The sequence below is a fragment of the Hesperophylax consimilis genome, chromosome 13 (genome assembly GCF_061612785.1).
Source record: "Hesperophylax consimilis isolate HC1 chromosome 13, BYU_Hcon_1.0, whole genome shotgun sequence".
Lineage (NCBI taxonomy): Eukaryota > Metazoa > Arthropoda > Insecta > Trichoptera > Limnephilidae > Hesperophylax > Hesperophylax consimilis.
In genome coordinates this window covers 16,736,503-16,761,658 of record NC_142848.1, presented here as the reverse complement: position 1 = coordinate 16,761,658, position 25,156 = coordinate 16,736,503, and the positions used below count along the sequence as shown (strand labels likewise).

Here is a 25,156-nt window from a genome sequence, read left to right as displayed (position 1 = left end):
ATGAGTATTGCCGATGTATATGATGGCAGGCCATTTCCTAGTAAAATATTAGTACATTCAAAATTTATCGGATCACGTGTTGATGCAGCTGCGTTTATCCTGAAATATATAATGACGAAATACGAAAATATTAGAAATTTTATAAACACGTGTTTCGACATCCCCATAACCCAATCGTCATCATAATTTTATTAGGAAATCTGTCAATTCATTCGTTAAAGGCCTGCAGTCCCAATTTTAACAGATGACAATACTAATTATTTTACCGGATTTATAATAAATTAGCATTACTAAGTTTTCTCAGTGCATATAAACTTCCGTCATTTTAAACTGTATTCTCTTGGTGGAAGTATGTTCATTATGTAGTATGTGGCATTATCTTCATTTTCTAGACACAATTTTTTAAATATTTATCATACAAAAAGATAGCAGCCAAAAAACATGTGATACGCAAATGAACATAATGTTGGTTGCATCGGTTTCGTCGGTTGCTTAGTTTATTAAAATATATTTTTTTTATATTAGCGCGCTCCCTCTATCATCCATATTTACATATCTCCATTTCAAACCATCTTCAGTAATCTTCTTATTTTTTAACGCTTACAACGGAGTCCTAATGAATGTTTAGGTGCATAAGTTTTAGTACATAGTATATAGTGGAAGTATGATACAGTTAAAAATGACGGAATTTGGCTTGCATTGTAACATTCAAGTCTAGGTGAATACGGGACCTAAAGTAGGTGTACTGTTATTCTGATAAATAAAAATGCGGGTAACCTCTGGTATGCCAAAAAATCCACCGTGAATTTGCGAGTAGCTCACACCACTTGCCTCGTTTTATGGTATTTTGAATATTAAAAATACGCCTAGCATAGTGAAATATATCATACAATACATATATATGCTCGAAAAACTGTTCTCATTCCGTGCTTTCCATATATATATATACAGGGTTTCCCAATAAGAGGTGTTATTTTGAATAGCTCGCTATTTCAGTATATTTTACTTTTGAAGGTGTCATTTTTTGACATTTGACAAGTAGAAACTACGCCATTGATAAAAGTGGAACGATACACGCTTCAACAACGTATTGAAATTATTAAAATTCACTTGAGAGAATCAAATGAAAATCATCTTGAGTGATGAGGCCCATTTCCACCTCGGTGGCTTAGTCAACAAGCAAAATTGTCGCATCTGGGGCTCGAAAAACCCAAGAGTTATTGTTTAAAAAGCCTCTTTATCCTAAACGTGTTACTGTTTGGTGCGGTTTATGGTCGGGCGGAGTCATTGGATCTTACTTTTTCGAAAATGAGGCTGGAGCAACAGTTACGGTGAATGGATTGCGCTATCGAGAGATGATTAATGATTTTTTATAGCCGTAATTGGATGGTATTGATCTGGACAACGTTTACTTTCAACAAGACGGCGTTACGTGCCACACAAGCAACGAAACCATTGATCTTTTACGATTGAATATCAAAACAACACCTCTTATTGGAAAACCCTGTACTTGGCGAGGAAATAGTGAATTTTAATATTAGGTTAGCTTGTCATTTCGTTACTTGCAAACAAAGATTTGTTATCATTATTGTTCATTCCAAATAGTCATAGTACTTACTTGATTGTGAAAAAAGGTCATTTATCTGTAAAATATAATAAAACTTACGAATATTTTCTTATTTCTTCATCATATCATATTTTTTATAACATTAGAGATAAAATTTAAAAAAAAAACATTTTTCTGTATAGAAGTAACTATCTTGGGGAAACTACGTAGTTAGATATAAACGATTTTTATAAACACATTATCTGATTAGACGTTAAAATTTACAAAAATATCATTATGCAAAAAAAGTGAGTTATTGTTATTATTATTGGCGCAATAAGAGTTAAAATATTATTACCCAACTTTCGGTACCACTGAATCGATATCTCAAAAAACTTATTTGGGTTTTCAGAAAGAACGTCCTTTTCGATGTTATATCAATGGACTGAAATGATTTGACGTTAAGTTTATAACTCCGTGTCATTAAAACGTCATGAGAAGGACATTTAGTTCTCCATTGTCCTTGGAGTTTCCCATTGTTAGTCCTTTTATTTGCCGACCCTCGCATTGTGCGGGCTCCATGGGAATTTATACAGGACATTTATTACAAGATTAGCCCTTAAGATATTTCCTCAGGTTCCAGCAGGGAAATTAGCAGGAAAGGATTCATTCAAACTCTCAGGATATTTCATTCATTTTTCAAATACATAATTTCATAATCGTCAAATGACGTGCGGGAAATCATATATTTGACGATACTAATTATAATAACTTACTCTGGATATAAAACCTGTACCATACATTTACTTAGGACGAGTGGTTTCGGAGAATTTAAACAATTCATCAAAATACAACGTTCATTTTCGGGTTCTGTGAAAATCCTATTCAAGTTCTGTTACTATATAATTATTGGCTAGTTGCTTGACAGAACTGAAATAATAGCAGATCTTAAAAAATCTTTCACAGAACTTGAAAATTAACTTTTGAATTTGAAGAATTGTTCAATTTCTCCGAAAAAATATATACTTTTTTTGTGTTTATTTTGTTTAATTTTTTTTCTTTCATTTATATTATTTACTAGCTGCATCCCACCACGCGTGTGACTCTTTATATCTGTGCAAATAGAGAACCAACAGCTCGTGTTGCATTTTACGTCCAACAGATGGCGCTTTTTTTCAAAATTTCAAAGCAATCGGTGCAGAACTTTCGAAGATTTAAGATTTTGAACAAAGAAACAATTAGGTCGGGTTGTTTCATAGAATTTGAAAAGTTCATCAAATTTCAACGTTAATTTGCAAGTTTTGTGAATTCCCTATTCAATTTCTGTTATTATATCATTAAAGACCAGTTACTCTAGAGATATGAAATAATAACAGAACTTGAAAAGAACTTGAAAATTAACTTTGAAATTTGAAGAATTTTTCAAATTCTCCGAAACAACTCGTCCTTACATTTTAATTTATAAACATAAATATATATACATATATAGATATAAAATAATATTTTAGTTAAGTTGACTTTAAATTTAATTTAAAACAAACATTTTGTTTTCTATAAACTTCCTGTTCATTCAACATCTCATCTCTCAAGTCAGTATTTGACTTGAAAATTTACTAACAAAACACTTTACTAACAAAATTGATATATAAATTCACCTACCCTTTCTCCATAATTTGAAACGATGGACTAAAACACCCTTAAAGGGTGAAAACCATAAACAATTGAAAAAAAAAACTTCAAGGTTTAAAATTATTACAGTATTTTCAATGTTCTAACAGCGCACTCAAAAATCATAAATTCAAATAAAAGTTGTTTCGCCTTCCGATGGCATTGTATTATTAATCTGTTGACTGTTAAAATGTGTACATTTAGGCTACAGTTATGAGTTGTTTTACAATGAATTTAAAACATTTTATTTATCACTTATTTTGGTTTTGCATCCATTGAACAATATTTGGCATCCTTAAAAGTCGATGTCATTTCAATAAGTTGGTTCGAAAAATAATTTACACAGTACATTGTATTTTTTAATACGGCGTGGATTTGTGAAATTTTTCCTTAACAAATTATACAGTTTAACTATTAAGCTGTTCATTTTCTTTGTGGATACAATACTTTATACAATCCATGATATCATACCTTATAATACACATGTAAAGGTGAGATTTCGCTTATTTTTTCTCAATATTATCTATGGTACTTTCTGTGAAAGTTCTGTCCAAGTTCTGTTATTAATTTTTCATGGGCCGGTTGCTTTGATAAAAACAGAACTTTCATGGAATTTGAATTTTAACTTGGGAATTTGTTGAATTGTTCAAATCCTATGAAACAATATTAGAAAATATTCTTGATTAAAGAAAAAGAAGGCTCCTCCTCATCCACTCCAAATTGAAAATATTAATAGTTTGTACTCCATGAGATTGGGATATTCCTAGTATGGAGGACGAAATATACATAAAAATTAAAATAACTGATATAAAAAAAATTCCCAACCACAGGTTTGAAAAACTTTCCCTTATCCTTTACCCTGCTTTGTTTTATTTGTAGGAACCTAATGCAGATAAAAAAGTTTAAAAAACATATATCAATAAGTTGTGAACAAAATGAACTGTCATCAGAATTAATGGAGCTTATAAACATTTATTTTGAAGCTCTCACTAAGCTGTAAGAATCTCTCCTCACTGTATACAAACTTCTAGAGCGATCTATTCGGAAACAACTGAACGATTCCCCACCTGCAGAATCATCTGCAGATTGGTTCTACGGGAAGGAAGATAAAACAATCTATGTTGTGGCTGTCTTACATAGTCATTGGGAACATAAAATATAGCGACTTGTGTTCTCCAAAATGACAGAATTCTCAAAACAACCCCTTGACAGCCTGAAGAAGCGGGTGGCGGCATATCCCTCCCTTCTAAGCTGCAGAGTGAAATCCAAGCATGCCCACTATAAAGTTAGAGGGTAGAACCAAGAAACCTTACAATACCTTACAACGTAAATAAAACTCAGTCACAAACATAATTAATATGCCATGAATGGAATAAACGGAAATAAATGTTTAACCAACAATAATAACAATATTTTAAGAATTTGGCATTCTCAGACTATAAAAATATTACCATTCGTTATTTCGGTACTGGCTACATAGCTCCCTCATTCAAAATTTAGGCGTATTAGATCTGTCAAAGATTTTATACATAAAAATTAAAAAAACAGTCATTTTAAATACACATAGGATAACGAAAGATTTTTTAAATATTTATATTGAGGGATCAGTAGGATTTATAGGTCTACTAATCCAGATTGGTAGATACTACCAGTATCGCCCTGGTGTAAGACCACTATTCAGAATTGAAACGTTGCTCTAAATGGCTTTAGCCGTGTTTAGTGACTAGATCTGAATAGCCAGGTACTTCCCCACCTTCCTCTTTCCCTTCCCCACTTACCTTCAGCCTCACAACATCCCCCAATTGGGGATGCCATAGTCTCACTGGCTCCAGACGGGAGCAGTTGGGACTCTTGTGAGTATTCACTATAAAAAAAATAAAAATAAATTAGAATTTTTACCGAGCCCAACCCTCTGATATGAAAATATCTGGAGTCGGTGAATTATTTTCCCATTTGATCTCTGGTGTTGTTTTGTAATTATTATGCTTATATAATGCACTTGCATAATGTGGATTGACTAGATGATCATTTGTGGAAAAGTGTCTGGAAGAGTTTAGTTTTTTTTCCGGTGGGGAAGATTTAACCCGGACATAATTATTTTCTTATTTGATCTCTGGTGAGTTGACGTGTTGTTCTTGTATTGGTTTGTATTTATTATGCTTATATAATTTACTTGAATAATGTGGATTGACTAGATGATTATTTGTGGAAAAATTTGTGAAAGGGTTCAGTTTTTCCCGTGGAGAAGATTTAACCCGGACATAAAGTCGGAAAAAAGAAAAAAACCACCAATTTATTACTACTGACCAGTTTATTTTCATCATCAGAGCACAAATCAAACAAAAACTAACTAAATAACCCGTCACGTACACATGCATATCAGTCTCGTTCTCTCAGTAAGTATGTGTTCAAATAACGTCGCGGTCCACATTTTATGGAGGTGTTAAAGATGGGATGCTATATCAAATAAGAACGCTATCAAAGTTGCTAACAGGTATATATACAATAATTTAACACTTATAATGTTACATTGAAATTCAAACGAGAGGGTGGTGAGCGAACACGGAAGCACCTCGCGGGATATAGTAGCCTTGGCAGTCAGGAAAGAATGAATCGATTCGGGTAGTTTGGCCCGTCGCGTCGTGGTGTTGGAGACTGGCGTCAGTCATCACGTCCGCTATTGGTGGATGTGTTAATAAATGTGCTAATATCAAAATACATTGTTATTATTGTTATATTTCATTAATACAGGGTTTTCCAATAAGAGGTGTTATTTTGATATTTAATCGTAAAAGATCAATGGTTTCGTTGCTTGTATGGCACGTAGCGCCGTCTTGTTGAAAGTAAACGCTGTCCAGATCAATACTATCCAATTCCGACCATAAAAAATCATTAATCATCTCTCGATAGCGCAATCCATTCACCGTAACTGTTGCTCCAGCCTCATTTTCAAAAAAGTAAGGTCCAATGACTCCGCTGGACCATAAACCGTACGCAAACAGTCACACGTTGAGGATAAAGAGGTTTTTCAACAATAACTCTTGGTTTTTCCGAGCCCCAGTTGCGACTATTTTGCTTGTTGACGAAGCCAGCGAGGTGGAAATGGGCCTCATCACTCGAGATGATTTGCATTTGATTCAATTTGAATTTTAATAATTTTAATGCGTTGTTGAAGGGTGTATCGTTCCATTTTTATTAATGGCGTAGTTTTTACTTGTCAAATGTTAAAAAATGACAGCTTCAAAAGTAACATCTACCGAAATAGCGGGTTATTCAAAATAACAACTCTTATTGGAAAACACTGTACTTCAAACCACAAAACACTTTACTAACTTTTCTTCTTCTTTCTTCTACTTTTTTTGGCTTCTTTTTACCTTAAAATAAATATTTAACATATCTATGAACTTACCCATTTAGTTGCTTTATAATGATGAGCTTAAGATATGAATTATTTTCTTACCTGAAACAGAAAAATAAAACAAAAATATTACTATGAGTACACATTTACTTTGAAATACCACAATATTAAATTAAATTCATTGATTTTAATATCAAACAAAGCCACTGTTACCAACAACATAAATATAAAATTGCTAATATTATCTACGTTATTTTTACGCAAAAAACTTTACTGGAAATTCGTTTGAAAATTTAAAAGCTTCTTTACTTAGAAGTTCTTATTTTCCTTTGTTCATTCAAAAAAACATTTCAAATAATTATTGAAAGCAATATTCTACTCACTACTAATGAGTCCCACCCAGTATAACCCAAACAATAGTTTTAAATTATCAAACAGATTACCAGCAAGAAACTTGTATAAAAAATATACTTTGGTACATTTCATTTTTGTAATAAATACTAATAGCAATATATACGACTCTTACAAAATGTTTGAAACCGTTTGTCACGATTGTTAACGTAAACAACAAAAAAATTCTACATTATACTTCTCCCTTTGTAATTTCGAGTAACGAAGGCTTTGTAAATTAATATACTCTTTGATGAAATTTCATCGTTTTCAGTACAGTTTGTTTCATGACATTCGAGAAAAATAGAACGGGGAAAAGGTAACAGAACGGAACAGTTTATCACTCGAAGAAAATGGGTACTTTCATGAAAAACATGGATCGTTTGTTAAACTTTTAAATTTTATCGCAAGTTGAATATAAGAACTTCAAGAATAAAAAATAATGAGCATATGAAGGAGAAAATCACAGTGAAATATTTACGACACACAGGTAGCGAGTTTTAATTCAGCGAAGAACAAAGTAATACTAAAGTTTAATCTTTGAAGACAGTATAAGCGACCCTCAAACGAAAATTTGAAACAGAAAAATCCGACAAAGATTTGTTCGCATCTGGGAATTGATCCCAAGACCTCCATCTTGCCGGGGTTGTGCTCTGATCACTGAGCTAATGCGACCATACATTTTCAGTCATTTTTATCTGGAAGAGAGCTACCAAAATTATCTTCATTTTCTCAACCCCGAGGAGGCTGAGGTCCTGGGTTCAATGATTAAATATTATTACAAATTGAGATTTGAAAATAATAATGTTTTTCAAATTTTAAATACGTGACTTTTTACATTCCAAAGTAGTTACTTTGTGATTACTGATTTTAAATTTAAACGCAATTATTTTATGCTTAATACACATGCCATCTTTTATACTTTACTACTGAACCAAACAATGCTTCACTATTGCCAATGTCTTTCTTGGGTGCCTCCGACTTCTTCCACCATTCACGACTGTAAAGCAGAATTTTACTCTGAAAAAACTCCATTACATCGACTTTAATTATGTCTCAGACATTTCAGTGCAGAGATATAGCGTCAAGTATTCCATAGTCTCCGACATTTCAGTGCAGAGATATAGCGTCAAGTATTCCATAGTCTCCGACATTTCAGTGCAGAGATATAGCGTCAAGTATTCCATAGTCTCCGACATTTCAGTGCAGAGATATAGCGTCAAGTATTCCATAGTCTCCGACATTTCAGTGCAGAGATATAGCGTCAAGTATTCCATAGTCTCCGACATTTCAGTGCAGAGATATAGCGTCAAGTATTCCATAGTCTCCGACATTTCAGTGCAGAGATATAGCGTCAAGTATTCCATAGTCTCCGACATTTCAGTGCAGAGATATAGCGTCAAGTATTCCATAGTCTCCGACATTTTTTCATCATTCAAACTACTCTCTTAACATTTTTGGCACTAATAAGAACAAATTTTGAATTTTTTAAAGATATCGGTCGACTACTCTTCAAGTTTTGCGAGCAAAAATATACACTGGCTGAATTTTTGTATATTACTAGCTGACGTGTACCCGGCGGTGCTGTAGGTTATCCTTAATAGATAGATATATACCACTTAAGATTTTTCTGTAGGCCTTCTTAAGATACATAATTCCGTATCTCATAAGGTTTAGCCAGCGTTAGCAATTTAAGTGCCGGAAAATATTTTTTTTACGAATTTATTACAAAACATCGATTGATGAAAAACAGCGTACAAACAGACAAACGCCGATAGTGACTTTATTTTATACTAAAGGGTTTTCCAATAAGGGGTGTTATTTTGAATAGCCTGCTATTTTGGTAGATGTTACTTTTGAAGCTGTCATTTTTAGACATTTGACAAGTAGAAACTACCATTAATAAAAATGTAACGATACACGCTTCAAAAACGCATTGAAATTTTTAAAATTCACTATAAAAATGGTGAAAATTTGGCAGAGACGGTTTGTAAAACTCGAACATTTTTGGGTCGTCGTGAAGCACCTTGTCGGACCGCAATACAGAAATTGGTGGAAAAATTCGAGCTGTTGCGACAATTTAGTGCAGCTGTAGCCGAAAATGTTGAAGAAAACTCAGGTTTGTCCATTCCTCGTCGTTCTTTGGAATTAGGCATTCCACAAACGTCGTTACACCGTATTTTGCATAAAGATTTGTGTCTTAAGGCTTATAAAGTTCAGTTAACACAAGAACTCAAGGCGGCCAATCATCAAAAGTCGTGTCTTTGCTGATTGGGTCCTTCAAATGCGTGAAAATGATCCGGAATTCCATTGAAAAATCATCTTGAGTGGCTTCGTCAACAAGCAAAATTGTCGCATCATCGACTGTTTGGTGCGGAGGAGTTATTGGACCTTATTTTTTCGAAAATGAGGCTGGAGCAACAGTTACGGTGAATGGATTGCGCTATCGAGAGATGATTAATGATTTTTTATGGCCGGAATTGGATGGTATTGATCTGGACAACCTTTACTTTCAACAAAACGGCGCTACGTGCCATACAAGCAACGAAACCATTGATCTTTTACAATTGAATTTCAAAATAACACCTCTTATTGGAGAATCCTTTATTTGAAGATTGATATTAAAATTACGATTAAGATTAGTTATCGGTCTCAATTACCTACAACCGATAAAAAATAAAAGTTTCTAGTGTTTATTACGGCGGATAAAAAGAAACAATATTAAATATTACAAGTTGAAACACCATACATTGGAAGAACACGGTGGCTCTCAATTGTGAGTACAATTTCCAGAATGTTGAATGATCACGTTCGAATCCCGATTCCGACAGTAACCATTTTCTCGTGTGTTTTTCATTTGCAAATTAAGTTTTTACTGGCGTCATAAATATAATCTGTTTCAGAGTGAAAATTTTCGTCTTATTTCCTCATCTCTACTTTATTTTTAGCATAGTCCAAAAGAACCTTACGTAAGTATGCTTCACGAAAAATGTATTTTTCAGAACAAGTTGGGGAATTAACTTGTTAATATTTTATGATTCTGCAACATTTTCACAACAACTTCTTTATTAGTTATTTTCAGATGAGAAAACTTTCATGGGAAACTTAGAAGGATGTTGCAGATTAAAATGAAAATATTAAAAGGCTTTATTTATCCAAGAACAAATAATAATAATTCAAGTATTCAATAATCGAAGTCTAAAATAATTTCAATCTTTTGGATTCACGCATTTGGTCCAAATCATTTGAACAAGATTTCATAGAAATATGTCGTTTGCTTAGCACCGTACCAGTAGATTTAATATTTATGTGTTTTAGTATGTTATAATTTAAAATCTATACTTTTAATACCAACAAGTATTCTTTTTCCCACTCTTAACTGGCTAAAAAAGAGTTTTAAAAACAACTTCAAAATCTGTAACTTATATTATAGGATCTCTCATTTCAGATTCTCATTTCTGAGCACAAACTGCCTCTTGTTTTAGTTTTAATGTTCTTGTTTTATCCTGTCCGTTGTTATTTTTATTCTTAGTTTTGTCTTCACTTTGTATAATAAGCAGTATATTTAGTGTTAAAATATTAGATCTGTATTGGTTATAGAACACTGTAGATATAATTTTTAGAACGTGACCATTAATACTAAATTACCGTTTTTAAGTTTGTTATAGTAAAGCGTACTTTAAGTGACACCCATGCAACAATTTAAAGTTAGAAAAAGTAAGATTTATGAGGAAATCAACAAACATGAAATTCAAGTCCACAAACATGAAGATGAGGAATTCATAATGTAACACTAACACAAAAACCCACAGTCCGCCTTAGAACAGGAAGAGTACTGTGAATATTTTGTTTTGATTTAATAGACCAAATATTTTTTAAGTTCTGCTATTTTGCGGAAGGTGTGTTTGCGTAACGGCGGTTTTGGCGTTCAAATAGTGGTCTGGCCACGCACAGTGTACTTATTTTTTATACAAAATAGTAGTTCTGTAAACAGTAGACCTCGCGTCGGTAGGGTTGGTAGGTACTTAAATAATCTTCTAGTTTATAGACCCCCAAGCCCCAAGGCCGCAGCAGTCTATGGAGACGGCTGCCCCTCAAGATGGAGGTTGGACGAAGCCGTCTAACCCCATCAAAAGGCCCCAGCTCCCCAAGGCCCCCAACCGATCACAGACTGACGATATTACAAATTACTTAGGCTTTATCTTTCTTAGACTACAGATTCAGACGTGGACGAATAAATAATCAGCGAGCAGTAGGTATTTCATAATCTCCCGACTTTACCTTTAGGTATATACATAAAATACCCAAACATATCCTGATCGACCATGACCATATCTGGTCTGACCCAGATTCAGCCGCGGGTGAATAAGCAACGAGCAGTAGGTATTTCCTAATCTTCCGACTTCCTTCCCAAATATATAACGTTTATATATCTATTTATAATTTTCAATAAAAAAAAGCAGACATACACCCTCACACACCTCACAACGCAGGACATCATATGCTGAAGTTACTGAAGGCCATCTCTGTTTCAAGTTGACAGACGGCCATTTTCTCCTGAATAAGGTTTTCTGTGATTTTCCTTACTCCACAGGCGAATGCAGAGAAATTCCCAAAAATAAGGAGCAGTTGAATTTCCCTCCCGATCACAACATAACACAAACAGACACGTTTGTAGTATATGGCCGCGGTTGGCTGCTGGTGAGCTTATGATGAAGTATATGATGAGTACAAACATGCAATTTTAGTAGGGTTTTTAGGTAACAAAATGATTCCCTACCGAGAAAATACAAGCCCTATAAGTCAATAGACAGTTAAAATTTTAAACCCGTATGAGGTAAAAGTTGTATGGCGCAATGACTCCGTTGTATTTGTATAAAGAACATTCACTTTAAATTCAGTACATTTAAATGATTTACAACTTCATGGCAAATACGAATGTTGGATATGGATGCATGATCGTGGTTCCTACTTAAAGCTGTCAAATCGGAATGATAAATATTATGGTACCGACCTACCGGCCTGAAAAGAAAGAAAGAATTGTTATTGAAATGGTGACATTTCTTTGGACAAATCGAATAATTCCTTATTTGAAATTTTTTTAAATTCTTAAAAAATTGTCGTTTATTATAAAGTAGGAAGGTATTTAAGTTCCTACAAATCCTTGCCAATCTTTAAATATTTATTTAGAAACAGGTTGAATATTCTCTCAATATCGCCCTGGAGTAAGAAAAATTATTCAGAAATAAAACTTTGCTTGTAATTGCCATGTTTGGTGAATTAGATTATAATAGCCAAGTACTAATCTTCCCATCTCCTTCCCCTCCCCACTAATTCCAGCCTCACAACATACCCCAATTGCTGATGCCATAGTCTCACTGGCTCCAGACGGTTGGGAGCAGTTAGGACTTTTGTGCGTCATTCACCCAAAACAAAAGCACGTGAAGTGGAAATATTTTCAATTTAATAATTTTTTTATTTAAATAATTGGTTTGCAATTTTGGTATAATGTAAAAAATTAAAACACTTAACTGTTGATTGTGGAAGAATTAGTTAATTATATAATATTTATTTAATTGCCTATTTGAAAATGGTACATGGAGTGCGCAATGTATTAACTTTCAATAAAGTTATTCCAAAAAATAAATATTAATCCTAGACTTGCAAAACAGTCAATAGATGTCGCACATTAAAATAAAAATAATAAGATAGGTTTATCTAAAAAGACGCTCTATAGATTGCATTTATTTCGGGTTAAATCTTTCGATCATACATAAAGATAGTTGCCAATAAAAAATGTGCGGTAAAAAAAGAAGACAATGTTGGTAGTTCTTATTCGAAGTATGATTAAGTTAAATGTGACCGAAGAGGATAGGGTCCCATTAGCTCAGTCGTAGAGCGGTGCTCCGGCAAGCCAAGGCTCCTGGGTTCGAGTCCTAGATGTAACCGTATCCTTTTCTAATTTTTCTGTTTCATATTTTCGTTTAGTTTAATATTGTCTTCAATAATTAAAAATTAACGTTCATTTAACTTGATATTATAAGTTTATCAGAGTAAAATTCTCTAACCGTCCAGAAGCAAAAGGGAAAATACACAAAGAATGAACAACATTGCAAAACCTGTAGTAAAATATGAGAAATATTTACTCTGTTTTATGAAAGCAGTGAAATACAAAGATACTCATGCGTTGTCTATACTCATTTTCGTCCGTAAACATTCTGTTCTCTTGGACGTGGAAACAAATGTGTAATACCTACATACGTAGATACTTCACTCAAGTCATATATGTTGGCAGTTTATACGTCATTCAGTCATCCATCCATTCTAAGGGCTGTCAGTTGAAAATCTGTATTTTAATTTTTCATATTCAAGACTTTTTCATTTGCGTGAAGGAATTTCTGTGTTGTCATCTGTGATATCATAGATTGTAGAGGATACCCATAGATGGGACATAGCTGTCAATATTGCAAGGATTGTGACTTAAATAATAACGATTGCAACCTCAAGGTCAGGGTACCTCCTGCTGATAAAGCAATCCGAACTTATTGCAATTAATTTACAAATAAAAGTTCAAGTGTTTTGTTTACTCCGGAGTTTTATCAAAGAGTTTATAAGAAAAACTCAGATTTCTAACAACAATTTCTTTTTTTCACATTTGGAAAAAAAAATGTTGTGTTGTCTGCCAAAATTTTAATCAATCCACGTGGCCAATCTAACACGTTGTTTAAGGTTTTTGTAATGTTTATTTTTTATTAATACTTGATGATTTAATGATTATTAACACATTTAAAAGATACAGCAACATTTTTTAAAAAATATGTTAAATTTAGTCTTGAGATAAAATTTTAAGGTTTTCATTGTTTTTCGTAATTTTAAAACAATGACGATCGCCTTTTTTTAAAATGTTACTAAAACTGCTCGTAATAATAATAATAATAACATGGCATTTAAATAGTGCAATTTAGTGTCATTACACTTCAAGTGCGCTTAACTATAACCAACTTAAAAACGGTAATTTAGTATAAGTGGTCAGGTTCTTAAAATTATTTCTATAGTGTGCCTTACCCAATGCAGATCTTATATTATAACACTAAATATACTGTTTATACAAAGTGATGACAAAACTTAGAATAACAATAACAGCAAGACAAGATAAAACAAGAATATTAAAACTAAAAACATAATATAAAACAGGAGGCAGTGTGTGCTCAGAAATGGAATCTAATTAACTCATATATAGGTATAATTAATAATTAACTCATAGGCATAATTTACTCAAACACAGGTCTAATTGTTATCATACAGTGCCGCCTTACGCAATAAAAACAAAATTTTAGTCGTAGGAAACAATGACTCGAGTAAGATTAAAGTAATACCCAAACAAAAATTTATTATCGTTTCACGCTTAGATCCCGACACGACGACGGAGGAAGTCATTTCCCATGTCAAAACGAATACAGCTCTCAGCTGTAATGCTGAAAAGTTTATGGCGTTTTCTAAAGAATACTCATCCTTTAAAATAGGAGTCGACGAGCAGAACATAGATTTACTACTAAAAGAAGAACTATGGCCCCGAGGAGTGGTTGTCCGTCATTTTAGATATTATAATAAACGCATTTCAGGTCAAGAAAACGCGAAAAAGCCGACCGAATCAAAATGACTGCTACTATACCAGAACGTGCGAGGACTCAGGTCTAAGATGAATCAATTTCTAGAAAATGTTCTTAACCAAGAACATAAATTCATCGTGATTACGGAGTCTTGGCTAAACGATTCGATATTTAACGCGCAAATTTTCGACAGCAGATACACAGTTTTCCGAAAAGACAGAAGCACTCAACAAACACGAGGTGGTGGACTACTGCTCGCTTTACTAAACGAAGAAAACATGCGAGCCGAACGACTTTCCCATCTGGAAACGGGAGACGAAAATTTATGGGTCAAAGTCACAATTCAAGGCTTATGTTTATTTATTTGTTCTGTTTATATCCCACCCAGTTCAAAAACGCATATTTACACGACTTTTTTCGAAACTTTAATTAGTAACTTAACTTACCTTGTTGATAAAAAAATCTTAGTGATTGGTGATTTTAACATTAATTCTTCACAAAATCCACGTGCAGTGAACACTGAGCTTTTATATGTTATGGAACTTTTTCAATTGAAGCAGTTTAATACAGTACTTAACTCATGTAATCGTACTTTGGATCTAGTATTAAGTAACTTTAGTATGTTTACAAAAAAATCCGATTTCTGTCTTGTTCAAGAAGATAATTATCACCCGACACTTGTGTCAGAAATTAGTCTTGATCATGACAGACCGTTGAAAAGTCGTTGTTTACATTCAGAAAATAACTTTCGTGGTTGGAATTTCCGCAAAGGAGACTTTGAGAAGCTGTACAGCCAATTGCGTGACCACAATTGGCTGGCTATCTTGGAGATCTCCGATGTTGACGAAGCAGTTAAGTACTTCTACGATACCCTATACGCGTATTTTGACAAATGTTTTCTAAGAAAAAAGCGCCGCGAAATGAAAACTATCCTAGATGGTTTTCGCGTGAGATTATCGGGGACATAAAGACGAAGCTTGTATACCATCGACGGTGGAAACGATCAGGTTTGGATAGTGAACACGAGTTATTCAAATCCTATCGTACAAAAATTAAACATAGCATTTCAATAGCACACAAAAAATATATTGTGGAGGTAGAGAATAATGTTAAACACGATCCAAAGTCATTTTGGAAATATGTTTCTGACAAAAAAAAATGACAGAGGCCTCTTAAATCATATTATTCTGAATGATTGTACTTACAAAGGAACTGACGTACTGGAAGCTTTCGCAAAATATTTCCAATCTGTCTATAATCCAGAAAAAGCTGATTTTGATTCTTACGTACCAGGACAGATTGGATTGACAAAAGCTCAAAACATATCTATAGAAAACGTTAATAACATGGATTTCAGTTTAGCAATAAGAAAATTGAAACCAAAAACATCATTTGGCCCTGATTTCATTCCACCCTTCGTCATTAAGGGTTGTTCTGAACCACTGTCTAATCCACTTCTACATATATTTAATCTTACGATTAAAAACGGAATTTTTCCTAAACTGTGGAAGCTGTCAAAAGTTACCCCTCTACATAAAGATGGTGACAAGTGTCAGGCAACCAATTACCGTCCTATAGCAATTCTTTCCGCACCTGCCAAGTTATTCGAAATAATTATTCATAAATATGTATATGCCAAGGTTGAACCATTCTTGATCGAACAACAACACGGATTTCGACGTGGCCGATCAACCACTACAAACTTGATGGCATATACTGATTACGTGGCGAGAGCGCTCGATAATAATGAGCAAGTTGACACGTCATACCATGACTTTGCGAAAGCTTTCGATAAGGTTGATCACTTAGTGCTCTTAAGTAGGCTTGAAGAAATTGGTTTTTCCGAAAACTTAATTAAACTCGTTGCTAACTATTTAAAAGAAAGGGAACAATTCGTTTCCTATGGTGGTTTTAACTCTAACGCGTATCCTACAAACTCTGGTGTGCCGCAGGGTTCCAATTTAGGACCCTTATTGTTTCTAATTTTTATAAATAATATTCGGGGAAAAATCAAATTCGTCCGTTTTTTACTTTTTGCAGATGATATTAAACTGTTCTTAAGAATAAGATCATTAGAAGACTGTAAAAAGCTCCAGGAAGATATAAATGCAATTATTGACTGGAGTATTGACAGCAAACTCGGTTTCAACTTCCAAAAATGCTCAGTTATGTGTTTTACGAGGTCACAAAAGATCGTATATTTTAATTACAAAATGAAAGATACATCACTAAAGCATACGGTGACTTATAAGGACTTAGGAATTGTGTATGACGCTCGCTTAACATTTCACGCTCACATTGAAAAGATCTGTAAATCAGCTACAAGAATGTTAGGTTTTGTCATACACAATTCAAAGGAACTGACAAACCTTGCAGTCATTAGGCTGCTTTACTTTAGCTTAGTGCGTAGCATTCTCGAGAGTGGATCTCAGGTATGGGGGCCAGAGGACACTGTCTATGTACTAATGGTCGAGAAAATTCAAAAGAAATTTTTACGATACCTCTATATGAGAGAGTTTGGTTTTTACCCATGGCTGTTTCCAACAGCATTTATCTCGGGAATGCTGAATATCTGCAGCCTTAGTTCCAGACGGGACGTCGCATTATTGATGATGGCTTACAAGCTTCTGAATGGTTTAGTATCAATTCCAGACATTCTGTCAAAAATAGGACTTTATGTCCCGGATAATTTCACGAGAGGCCGCCAACACAGGCTTTTAATTCTTCCCAGGTCCAGAACTAACTTACCAATGGTGATGCCCCTGGGAAGACTCACTAGGTTAATTAACTCCCTTCCAGCTAACTTGGATATTTTCCATATGTCCTACAACGACTTTAAGCGCGAAATATTGTATTTGTTTTAACTGTATACTTATGTATAATTTTTTTTCCATATTTTGTTTACCGCTTTTGCATATGTTTTAACTGTATACTTATGTATAAAATTTTCTTCAATAATTTGTTTACCGCTTTTGCAATGTATTGGTTTTTGTACTGTTTTTGCAAATAAATAAAATAAATAAATAAAAAAAAAATAAATAAACTCAAACAACATAAAAGGGTCGCAAACGATGGAAAAATTAAATAATATTTTTCAAAATTCGATGTGTTTTTATGCTTATGACATATTTTGCTTATGACTTATGTTCGAAGACTGAGAAAGTTTGTGCAAATAATTCTCATTTAATTATCTCGAATTCGATTGGAAATTGATTGTTATTTTCAAAATTGGAACCACTTTTTTGAAGAATAATTCAGACAAGCGATAAAAGAAATATCTATGTGTGTATATAGGTACATTCCCTTTTTAAAGAAAGACAAACATTTCCGGGTTACAAATAACCTGACAATATTTGAATATCTCCTACTACCACCACAGTAAGAGGAAAATGTTGCTTATGTTGTGATGGAGGAGTTAGCCAGCCTATGAATTGAATACACTACGCTTGGGTGGGACCCAAACGCGATTTCAACTCAGCCACCGACCGGTCCAATGTAAAATAATATTATGCATATGTATTAACGGTTCCATGATAACTCAAAACAGTGACAATTCAACACACTTTTAAAAAGTGATGTAAAGTCATTAGAAACGAAGAAAAAAAAATAAACCTAACCTTACCTACTTAACCCATTTAATAAAGTTCTTGTTTCATCACTTTCCATGACATATAACTTTTTAAAGATGTGATGAATTATCACATTGATGATTTATCCGGTCACCTTATTAACATATCACATTTAAGGTCATTATTGCTCATGTGTGTACCAATAAATATCAGTAAAAAGGAACTGTGCCTTTAAAAGGAAAATTCTGATAAGGGAGCCACGATTTTACTTTGGTCGTATATTATAATATGTTTTGCATAAAAAATATTTTTTTTACTATAAATTTTTAAGAAAAATTTATATTCCCCGAATTTACATTTTTTAGAAAAAATTACGGTACAATAATTCAGCACCATTCAGAAGGGAGATTATTGTTACTAGAAAGTTAATTGATATATTGTTATAAAAATATTTTTAATAAATGAAACAATGGTGGTCGAAAAATCCTCAATGCACCTAACAAACAATTCAATGAATAAAGAAAATGTTACTTCGTTTGAACCACAATATTTTTTACGCTGACTGGTTTAGGAACAACCGTTCCTTCCTTAGGGCAAAATATACTAAATAGACATTACAAAACAGTCGGTCAACATAGTGATAATAAAAGTCGGTCAATAAAGTGTTAAAGTGGGGGTGGGGACATGACTAAAGATTAGTGAAGAGTGGGGGATGAGATAGGACGGACGCTGAAAGAGAACGTGTCTAAGATGGGACTTAATGATAATGTTTTTTGTTTAATACATAACCAACTTTGTATACACCTTCATCAAACGGATCAAATATTTTACCCTGACGAACAAACCATTGGTTTTGAAACATGTCGATCGTTTCTGATTAAATAGTGAGGCGGTTATGGGTACCGCCACCCCGAAAACCATTTATTGGATAACCAACACCCCAGCCATAGGTAACCCCAAGTGGTTCGCTACGTTTGGTGACTTAGCAGGGGTGTCCGGGTTCATGGGGTGTAAGTTTATCCAGGTTTTGGCGGCGGATGCATTTGCCCACCTGCTGCGTGGCGGGTCGGATCGGGAGAGACTAGTTGACATTTTAAACTCTCCAGCTGGATTATACCTTTTTCTAACCCAGAACTTTCTCTACTTCCTTTCCCTAAAAAGACCCTCCACACAGCATCCCCAAAGATGGCATAGGCTCTGAGAGATTTTATTTCTACAGGGCCTCCTGTGTGGAGCTAATGTAAACAAAAAAAATTAAAAGTCATGTATTTTATATTAATAATTTATGGTTAATGTAAAGTAGTGGGTGGCCATTACCGTTTGGGTGCAAAAGAAAGCAGCGAAACTCCCTGCCAACTTGCTTTGCAGAACTGAGCAATTGAGAACTTCCCATACCCCTTACGAGTTACGAGTGTACGCAACACAATACCTTTTTGTACGAAGCTCTCTGAGAGACGAGCACGAGCTTCGCGGAATGTTTGAAAGCTTTTAGCCTGATGTCACAATGTGACTGTCTCTTAGCTTACATATTCTATGCGCGAATAGATTTTTTTTTCATTTGATGTATTAAGTTTTAATATTATGAGTACCCACAAGTACAGCATTTAACAAAAATTCTGGTTTTGAGCTTGAGCTACATGTACGCGATATCTGCAAACTTGTCATATAAATAGTAATTTCGATAATCTACATTACACGAAGAACCCAAAAAAAAACAATTTTGTATATTTTCGAGTATGTATATAAATATTTATTTTTTATACTTTTTTGGGAAACTTGACGGTCAAGAAATTGTTGGTTCTGGGTCTACGTTTTTGCGCATTCGACATTTTAGAGAGAAATAAATGTATGCAACTCAAGACGCCAGAGCTCACTGTTAGAAATGTTGTTCTGCTTCAGAACTTTCAAACGAGCTAAATGTGTTTTTAGTTTGAAAGTGTTATCGCTTAGAAATATTTTAAATGATTTAATTAAATACTGCGAGTCGAACACATTTTGGACTTTGAAATAATCAAGCATCATCATGTCTTTTATATAAGCTCAGAAAAAAATAATTTATCAAGCCAATAAAAACGGTTTTAAAGTTCAAAATCTCATATTTTCGAAACAATTTTCGGGGTTTTATGGTTTAATGTGGCAAATTATGTTGTTTGGAAAATGATCGTTAAAGATTTCAATATTTTTGCCTGAACTTCGCAAAAAAAAAAAAACTTTGGCGGTGCTTTTTTCTTGCATAAAACAATACAGGCGGCTGGTGTTAAATGGCAATTTAAACCTTATCACCATCTACATAAGAAGTGTTATTGTAAGCTGCTCGACTCCAAATACTTCTAGACGTGGTGCATAGCCTTTAGTAAACATAACGTGAAAGCTAGTAATGTCAACGCAGAAATTTCCTTTGAATGGAATAAGGTGTCAAGTTAACCAGCGTGGAACAGTGGGTATTACTAGTTAATAACCAGAGGTATTATTATTAACAGGAGAATTGGGCCATGATGTATTATGCAAAACGCTCAGGACTCTAGCCTAAAGCATTATAAGGGAAGTAACCAACTGGGATGGCTTCGTGGAAAGCGCGCAGAGGGAATTAAATCCTACTGAGCCTGTTGGGAAGGCCTCGGTTTTCTAAACTAGCTTAAATATATAGGACATAAATTTCTAATATTTTGTATCAAAATTATTCGAAAATTCTAGGCTGGTGACTTTGTCGTGACATGGGCAAATATTTAATTAAAATCAATTTATTTCAAGTTGTGATATTAATTTTGTTGTACGAGAGATAACGAGGTGTAATTGGGAACACGTTCGTTGTACAATCGGTGGACCGGATGGAATTTGACGATTTTCGTGGTCTAGCAATTCGAAGGTTAGTGGTTCAAATCCAAGGTTATCTTATTTAATTAATTTGTGTTGTTTCACAATTATTTCACCAATGCACCAAGAAGAGTATCCCGGTGCGGATTTGTTGTTTTAAAATAAATCTACAGTGTATTCGAAGATTGATGAAATTTTGCACCATTAATTGACAGAACGCATTGTCATAGATAACGAGTTTATCTTACGAGTTTTAGCTCGATTGAATGCCGGGAAGTAGCTCAATTTTCGCTACCAAGATTTGCACTAATTCATTGCCAAAAACAAAAGTTAAATTTAAATACCTAGATTATTTAAAAATAGGTTTTACTTTTGTCCGTCCAATTAGTTTGATTTGGCCTCCAACGCTCTCAACGTTGCATCGTCGACCACTCGCCGTCCGACAGCAATCTACAAAATTTAACCTACGCGCATCGCGCACCGATTATCGCTAGTTAAACACGTTTCGACAAAATATTAGTTCACAATAGCACCTCTAATTGTATAGCTCTATGGATAGACGAAAATATTCGGGATCAGTAGTCACAAAAACACTGTGATTGTACAAATCACAGAACACTTTTTAGATTCAACATTTTTTATAAAATTATCTTTTTGTTTGTAAACATCCGTCATCATTAACTCTTAGAATTTTCGCCGTTTATCGTCACTTGGTTTTTGTAAAAACATATTTTTCAAAATTTTAGAGTCTTACCAGAGAATGTATTTGTATTTTTAAAATGTTGTATTTACATCCTAAGTAATTTCCTCAGAATAGCTCAGAGAAATTAATATTTTATTTGTGATTATCGGCAACGGCGGCGCACAAGAGGTTAAATCTATTGGAGATTTCGAGCCTGCTAAGTGGTATTAGGTTTCCATGTTTGAATAATAAGTTAATATTTATACTAGGTTTCAGTTGTTTAAACCTTATAGGAATATGTATATTTTTCCTCCAAGGTTTAAACAGAACATTTTTCGGGTTTGCGGAAACTCACAATTCAAAACGCGGTGTGTTCGCGTTCACAATATTGTGTGAAAATTCGTTCTCTGTTCATAAAATCATTGAAACCTTGCAAGGTTCTTTTAAAAATGTTGAGTCAGCACTTCGAATACAACGTTCTGCTATTGAGATACCTATAAGTGAAACGCAGTATCAGCAAAGAATTTTAAAAAACCTACTTAAAGCTCTTTGAATAGTTGGTAGACTTACTTGTAATGTTAAAGTCCAAGTTAATGCCCTCTGGCGGAAAAAAGGTATTATAAAACACGGTCACCATCTTGAAGAGGTTAACCGGACACGGAACGCACTGCCAAATTTACAGACAGACAAAAACAAAGTGGTCCAGTCAAATCAGGACTTCGCTACGCTCAGTTTATTATATGACCACCGCATATACCCGTATACACTTGTATACTGATGATGAGGTGTTAATCTATAAAAGTATGGGAGATTTACACTCTAAAGTCGCTCATGTTTAAGAAGAACGTATATATGATGCGGTGCTGATTTATGACGATAGGGGAAATCTACACTCTAAAGTCTCCCGTGTCTAAGATGAACGTATATATGATGCGGTGCTGATTTATAACAGTAAGGGAAATCTACAATCTAAAGTTTCTCGTGTCTAAGATGAACGTATATGTGATGCGGTGCTGATTTATTACAGTAAGAGAGATCTACAATCTAAAGTTTCTCGTGTCTAAGATGAACGTATATATGATGCGGTGCTGATTTATGACAGTAAGGGAGATCTTAACTCTAAAGTCTCTCTTGTCTAAGATGTACATATATATGATGCGGTGCTGATTTATGACAGTAAGGGAGATCTACACTCTAAAGTCTCTCGTGTCTCAGATGAACGTATATATGATGCGGTGCTGATTTATGACAGTAAGGGAGATCTACACTCTAAAGTTTCTCGTGTCTAAGATGAACGTATATATCTATGTCTTAGACTTCTAAATTTTTTGTTTTTATTTTATTTTTATTTCTTCTTTATTCTTTTTATTTTTCTTTTTGTCTTCTGCTTTCTACTTTAACATTTTTATATTTTCTATTTCCATTATAATTCATTCTAATATAATCTTTCATACTTTAAACATGTATAAATATTTAATTCATATGTTAACACTAGACCTCACATACTAACTATATACCATTGGTCGCCACGAGACAGGCAGTCGCCTAGTGTGGTGATTTAATGTATCACATGTAAGAAAATGTATTATTGTATTATCATGTATTCTATAAAAAAAATATATATGATGCGGTGCTGATTTATAACAGTAAGGGAAATCTACAATCTAAAGTTTCTCGTGTCTAAGATGAACGTATATATGATGCGGTGCTGATTTATAACAGTAAGGGAAATCTACAATCTAAAGTTTCTCGTGTCTAAGATGAACGTATATATGATGCGGTGCTGATTTATGACAGTAAGGGAGATCTTCACTCTAAAGTCTCTCGTGTCTAAGATGAACGTATATATGATGCGGTGCTGATTTATGACAGTAAGGGAGATCTACACTCTAAAGTCTCTCGTGTCTAAGATGAACGTATATATGACGCGGTGCTGATTTATGACAGTAAGGGAGATCTACACTCTAAAGTCTCTCGTGTCTAAGATGAACGTATATATGATGCGGTGCTGATTTATGACAGTAGGAGAAATCTACACTCTAATGTCTCTCGTGTCTAAGATGAACGTATATATGATGCGGTGCTGATTTATGACAGAGGGGAAATCTACACTCTAATGTCTTTCGTTTCTAAGATGAACGTATATATGATGCAGTGCTGATTTATGACAGTAGGGGAAATCTACACTCTTAATTTTCTCGTGTCTAAGATGAACGTATATACGATGCGGTGCTGATTTATGACAGTAGGGGAAATCTACACTCTAAATTCTCTCGTGTCTAAGATGAACGTATATATGATGCGGTGCTGATTTATGACAGTAAGGAAGATCTACACCCTGAAGTCTCGTGTCAAAGATGAATGTTTATACGAAGTGGTGCTGATTTATGAAGATTTGAAGATTATTAAAGATTTGAAGATTATTGAAGATTTGAAAATCATTTTCATTGTCTTACCTGTCAGTACAATTTAAGAAAATGATTTTTTTTTTGTTTTTTTAATTCCTTTATTTTTCCCAATTTTTACATTAATTACATACAATATTATATAAATCAATAAGAATAATGGGAACCCACTAAGGCGCAGCCTGTGCGTGGGTAATATATTTAAGTTATTATTTTATTGTACCTAGAAATAAACAAATTGTGGGCATATAAAATAAAAACAAGATTACATTTTGTATAAGCGTTTTGTATAAAAAGTGTTTATAATAGTGTATAGTGAAGTTATAAGTGTTTATTGTAATATATGGTGAATATTTTATGAGAAACATAAATTGATACAAATTAAATAAAAAAAGTTTCAACTGCTGTGTCGAAAAGCCATAATTTTAATTCTTTTAAATATTGAGGAAGTTTAGTTATTACTTGAATATTTTTCGGTAAAAGATTGAAAGTACGAGGTCCAATGAAACTGCAGTGTGTTTGCATTTGTTTTGTGTTCGTTCGGGGAGTATAAAATACATTATTATTTCTAATGTTGGTTCTGTTTTCATTTATTTCGAATTTATTTTTGTTTTTAAAGATGTATTTCATAGTTTGCAAAATAAATAGTTTACGGAGACAGAATAGTTTAGATTCTTTGTATAACTCATACGTTGAAAATGTTCTTTTCCGACTATACATAACTTTGATGATATAATTTTGAATTATTTGTAAAGGTTTGATATGTGCATTTAGCGCACCGCCCCATCCTATTATTCCGTATATGAGTGAAGATTGCACCAAAGAAAAATAAATAATTTTCAGTTTTTCAACATTGAGCACTTCTTTTAGTCTGTAAAATGTGTATGTAAGATATCTTAATTTACAGACGGTATTATTAATTTGATTGCGGTGCAACTATCGAAGAATTTTTAAAAAATCACAATCAAATATGGATTCTTTACCGATAGTAGAAGCAACATAATCAACTTTGATCTTCTGAAACGACCACATAGTAAGGTATTTTTAGCGATACATAAAAGACAAAATAAATTGTTTCTAGCTGTACATACGTGTTAGGAGTGAACATTTTCCA

At 33.7% G+C, this 25,156-nt stretch overlaps 1 protein-coding gene across 1 annotated transcript in view; it reads right to left on the bottom strand.

Moving 5' to 3' along the window:
- Positions 1 to 25,156, bottom strand: part of Dscam4 (Down syndrome cell adhesion molecule 4) — a 747,456-nt gene that overhangs the window by 512,121 nt on the left and 210,179 nt on the right. The gene's annotated exons all lie outside the window — the stretch shown is intronic.